The 6,140-nt window shown below is 34.0% G+C and overlaps 1 protein-coding gene across 1 annotated transcript in view; it reads left to right on the top strand.

Annotated features, from left to right (window-relative positions):
• The first annotated feature begins 3,093 nt into the window (after positions 1–3,093).
• Positions 3,094–6,140, top strand: part of LOC130227453 (mucin-5AC-like) — a 28,651-nt gene continuing 25,604 nt past the window's right edge. The window contains exon 1 of the mRNA XM_056456714.1: positions 3,094–3,172. The gene's annotated coding sequence lies outside the window, so the exon portion shown is untranslated. The remainder of the gene's footprint in view (positions 3,173–6,140) is intronic.

Raw genomic sequence — 6,140 nt, 5'->3', positions numbered from 1 at the left:
CAAATTTTAAAAAAGGCTTGAATTTAATTGTATTATCTTTCAATTTCTAAATATGTTTGGTGATTTTATTAAAAAAACAATAAATGTATTATTTTAATAAATATATCTGTTTAATAAATATGTTTTGTATAAATGCACTAAAATACATTGCCTACATACATTTAAATGCAAAATACATTTATATTTATATAATTCATTCAAAATACATTTAAATGCACGCACCAAAAAACATTTTCAAAATGGGGTAAACTCAATTATTCTGAGCACTGTATAAATAAATAAATAAATATATATATATATATATATATATATATATATATATATATATACAGAGAGAGAGAGAGAGAGAGAGAGAGAGAGAGAGAGAGAGAGAGAGAGAGAGAGAGAGAGAGAGAGAGAGAGAGAGAGAGAGAGAGAGAGAATAAATGTCACTCTTTTTCTCATATCTTTCCACCCATTCGTACAATCTGGAATATGAGTAAAGTGGCTTATGCTTTATTTTTGTAAAATAATGTACAATCTTTTGCTGGAAGAAGTAAGCTTCATTCCGAATAATCACAATTACTCAGGACATGCTACTGCTTTTTCTCTACTCATTCTTCACTACCTTATTCAGTATAAATGAGTTTTAAAAAATTAAAATCATGTTCAATCAAGTTAAGCATCTTTCAAATGGTCTTTTATTTGAAACAATAAAAGGTTATAGCCTGATTTATGAAATGCCAAAAAAGGTAAAGGTAGCTAAACAAAAGAGGAAAATGTAAACAATAATAGATTTTAACATGAAGCCTAATGACTAATGATCCGGCAGACTTTGATTTATTTATTTAGGTTCATGTGTCACAGAAACAGGACTCAACATCCATGAGGATCCAACAGACTTCATGAAATTGGTATTCTGCAATGGTTTAAAAGATTTTATTATTGTTTCAAAATGTTTTAAATGAGTATGAATTTCTAAAAAATACCATCAAAAGATGATCAATTTTTGTGTTTTGCATTTATTTAGAAAAAATGTAATGAAGATTGATGTAATAAAAACAGGTTTGATGGCTTTGCCTTCTGCTTATTTTAGCTTTTTATTCATACTCACGGCAGCACTTTATGCCTTGCCCAAAACAAACACGGACTTTTTAGGTAATGACATTTAATTTGCTATTATGTTAATAACATTTTGATGGGATAATCCGTGGCTTGTGTGTTTGTATAAAGCTTTTCAATACACACCCAAATGTGCAGAAGACAATGCGTGTCAAAAATATCTGTTTACTTTTGAACATCTGTAATATTGGAATTTTGTAGACACACCCTAATATAAATCAAATAAAGACACTCATCAGATGAAAATTAAACTGTTAAGAATGCCGATGAGAACATAAATAAATATCTGTATTATCAAAAATGGTGTTGTGTGATTTTGTTGTGAACTTTGGGTCTTCTGGTAACTGTATATGTAATTGTCACTTTCTTGTGCTGTATAGAACCTGTAATTATGAGACAGAATTTCAAAGTAAAGGTATTTACAATCTAAAATAGCTCATTACTAAACCCGTTTTTAATCTTCGTGTGTTATCAATGTTGAAACATTATTTATTGTATAGTGTTATTCCTTAACACATACTTGGTTCAATTTAGTTTAATTAATTTGTATAATTTACCCAGGTATTGAACCAGGGCCGGAGTCGAGCTCCTTTTTAGGCTTGGAGTTTCAAGCCTTAGACCAGCCCACCTCAGTTCACGACTGACTATAATAAAATAATGTAATTTCCAATTCAGTTTCAAATGACACTATCATGTCTTTTTCAAGGAAACAGCTGCTTTAGAACTTCAAATGTTTTTCATAATTAAGAGAACACTAAATGGTGTCTAAATCTCCAACACTATTCTTTAAAACATCACAATGTCCTTTCCTATATCTGAAAATATATTCTGTGCACTATTATTTATGGATTTCCAGTCCTTAATAACGATGATCGCACAAAAAATAAAAACAAAATATTTACACTTACATAAGTAACCCAAACTGTAGGCTATTATATTTTACTCTGGTGAGGTTCAAACACGGATCGGTGGCGTTAACGCAAGGTGCTGACCACTGGACCACAATGGCACAGTACTGCACGGTCACTGTTTACACTCCCCTTTTTGGATTTCTGATCAAGTTATGTCTGATCAAATTTATTAATGTAGCTAATCATCTCATTTTTTATTGAGCAGGTGTAATATTCATTAATATTAATTATTCGAATTCTTATTTTCATCAAGGTGCCGCTGTTTGGGGTCGAATGACCTGCAGGCTGGGTTTTGCTCACGGGGCAGCGAGAAAATAAAATGAATAAATTTGCTGCGGCAAAATAATGAATAAAAAGAGTGAGGATATGGTCAAATAAATAAATAAATAAATAAATAAATAAATAAATAAAGTGCGACTGCTGAAAGTGCAGGCAGGGACACCGGTTCACCGGTAATTCTCGGTCCTCCGGATTAGCCAATTCAGGCCTGCATTGAATTAAAACGAATTTCGTGATACTGTGTGACATGTAGCCCTACACCTGTGTGCTAAATAGGCTACCGCGCTGCATGAAGACAATTCGCGTGATCGGTGCATTTCAATTTTAACAAAAATACAAGCGTTAAGAAACTGACAATTGCAGGATATATTTAAAAGGTCAAATCTGCGACATAACAGCCAATGAAGCTCTCCGGTTTATTACAACTAGGCCTAATCTCAAAGTACCGGGGACCACTGCAGAGTTCCGCTTGCCTCTATGCAACTCTAATGAAGTTTCTCGTATGCCTAATAAGACATTGAATAGCTGTTTCAGGTGTGTTTAATTAGGGAAGCCTACGGTTGCGCTCCAGGAGCACGATTTGATAGTCCTGCTGTAAGGAAATATCTGTGGTAACAGGCAGCTATGCTCTTTCTTTCGTTTCTTCACATTTACATCACTGTACTGCTACACCCTTGCTTGTGACAGGGAACACCACCGCCGTTCTTAACGCACATTTCAACGATGTCACAAATCACCACACCTCACAAACCTGTATTAGCATCACATATTTCTCTTGCCAGTCAGTTAGTTTTAGAGTTGAAGGTCTTATCACAGAGATCTCTGCAGGACGAGATACAACGTTGGCTGCGCATGGTAATGAATCTGAAGAACAAGAAAGGGTAGGCAATGTTAGCTACTGAAATTTGATAAAATAATATATCAATATGATTTTTTTACGTTTTCATTCGGATATAATTTTATTTATTGATTTTATTTTTTACATTTGCTTGGCATTGCAGACATCTTTTATTGGAGACAATTTTGTTTTTCTCTGGTGTGGCGCTTTACTTCTAGATTCAATTTAAATGTATAATTTTTTAAGGATGACTTCGGTGAAATGAAAATTTAAGGATTGCACGTGGGGAAAAAAGACGCATTTATATCTGACGCTAGCAGTTTAATTACATCAAGTACAAGATTAAATAATCGAAATGCTAGTTATTTTTCCCTTGAAACACCAAAGTAAAAGGAAGACAGCAAAATATCAGTTTCAGTTATTCTTAATTTAATTAATTTGAGTGATGCTTCATGTCTAAATATTTTCCTTCAAATCTGATAAATAAAAAAAGTTCTAAAAGTAGCCTATAAAGTGTATAAAACGTAGTAGATTATTCATCATTTGAAGTGGATACAAACATTTCATTAAAGTTGTCCTAAAACTATTGAACAACCCATTTATAGGACAAATTTGAATTTTGATGCATTTACATATTGACTATTGTTGATTAAGGTGAAGCGGACTGTAAGAAAAAAAAAAAAAAACATCAGTTTGCATTTTGTGCCAGAATTTACTGTAGTAGCTACGTTGTTCAAAACATATAGTATTGCATTAGTGAACATGCATGAATATTTTACCTTAAAACAGCAAATAAAAGTGCATTCATAAACCCCTAAATAAAACCAATATTTAAATAATTAACATTATAAAAATATACAGTGCTTTTTTTTTTGTATTTGTGCTTTTGGTGCAGTCTTTACAAAGATTTATTTATTTATTTTCATCGTTGACACGTTTGTGTGGATGTTGCATATTTGTTACAAAATCTAACCTCCACAAACAAGCCAGGCGGGGGAGCCAAAATAACGAACAAAAACTCATCAACTAAGGTTTTATCCCATACATCCATACTAACCACAAAACATGATAAATTTTAATATAATAAAAAGGCACCGTACATGCGTCTCCGTACATTGATAGTTGAACAGTCACCACGCTGCGTTAGCACTCAATGTCATCGAGAAAATACAACACACCATTTTCTCTTAAAGAACCAAAAACAAGCTGGGAGAGAGAACACTCTCCGAATGATCGTCCAGTTGAATGGACTGCAAATACACCGGCAAGTTCACACGTGTCGACATAAGATTCACCGTACCTATGCGCTCCTAATGAGTCCTGTCGGAAAGACAGCTGAAAGAGGGAATGAGAACCAAAACAAAAGCATTATAGGCGCACACAGAAATCCACTTTTCCCTAATCCAATAACTGTCGCATTAGAGCAAGAAGGTCGCTGGTTCGAGTCCCGTCTGGGCCAGTTGGCAATTCTGTGTGGAGTTTGCATGTTCTCCTCATGTTCGCGTGGGTTTCCTCCGGGTGCTCCGGTTTCCATCACAGTCCAAAGACGCGTGGTATAGTTAAACTAAACTGGAAGTAGTGTATGCGTGTGTGTGCGAATGTGAGTGTGTATTTGTGTTTTCCAGTACTGGGTTGTGGCTGGAAGGGCTCCCGCTGTTGGCGGTTCATTCCGCTGTGGCGACCCCTGATAAAAAAGGACTAAGCCGAAGGAGAATGAATGAACAATACAAAATAATGCATAACAAAATAAATAATTACACCAACTTGTTCATCACACTACATAATTCAGGCTACTTAAGCCTAGAACTATCTTAAAAATACATTAACAAAGGATAAATAATACGACGTTAAGATTTAAGATGAGGATTTTGATGACTATTTGAATTTCTATGACAACATTAAAGTTGTAGAATGGACACTAAAGCACACCAAAAAACAAAAGCATGTTTAATTGTAAAATATATACATTTTTTATTATTTACAATACAGCGCAATACCAAAAGCCTTAAGGAAATCTGATTTGTTTAAAGCTTGACTATTCAAATAAACACAATTGCCATACCAAACCACACCACATGGCGACGCCAACAGCATTATATGCGGATTCATTTGGGTCACTTTATTTGATGGTCCATTTGTTGAATTTAAGTTGCATTGCATCTGCATACCAACCAATTCTCAGTAGATTATAAGTAGACTGTTAGGTTAGGGTTAGTGTAAGTTGACATGTACTTGCAAAGTTTCTTATAGTCAGTTAAATGTCTGTTGAAGAAGCAGAATCAAATTGAGGTTAAGTTGGTTTCATATTCGCACATTCATTCATTTTTGAACAGTGACATCTTTTGAGACGGTCCCTATATTGTCTACAATGCTGAATATTGAATATTTATTCTGAAATCGAATGCAGTTATGACTTCAAAACAACATTGGCACTATTTAATTGACAGTGAGCAATGTTGTACTTTGCTAGTGATTGGCTGCTAATGTAATTTCCCTATTTAGAATTTGCAAAGCATAATTTTCTGAAATGATATTGTCAAGGAGAAAACTGAATGTGCAAATGTAAAACCAACAGATATCAACAGATCAACAACCAGTCAGTATCAACAGATATTAAGCAGACAGTCTACTAATACTTAAATGGACCATCAAAATAAAGTGTTATCTTCTTTTGTGTTCCTGTATGGAAGACTGGAGAGCAAAACACACTATTGATCAATTTAGATTTAATGAAGACTTTGAAAATATTAGCAGTTTAACCCAACACAATAAGAACTACTACTGGCACTGATGTAAGTGTAGCCTAGCTGATTAGGCGAATGCACACCATGCGATACCCTGGCACAGAATTTTAATGTTTAATTTGTCGCAGACAATCGGCATCAACCCTTCAGCTATTGGAATTGCCCTCAGTCAATGACATTTAAGTGTGATATTCTTGATTTTATAAAAGATTATGTAAAGACCGGTTTTGAATTTACATAAGAATGTTATCTTTGGTTTCCGTGAAT

Source organism: Danio aesculapii, chromosome 1 (genome assembly GCF_903798145.1).
Source record: "Danio aesculapii chromosome 1, fDanAes4.1, whole genome shotgun sequence".
NCBI lineage: Eukaryota > Metazoa > Chordata > Actinopteri > Cypriniformes > Danionidae > Danio > Danio aesculapii.
Note: the sequence above shows the minus strand (reverse complement) of the source record. Positions and strands in the feature narration are given on the sequence as shown.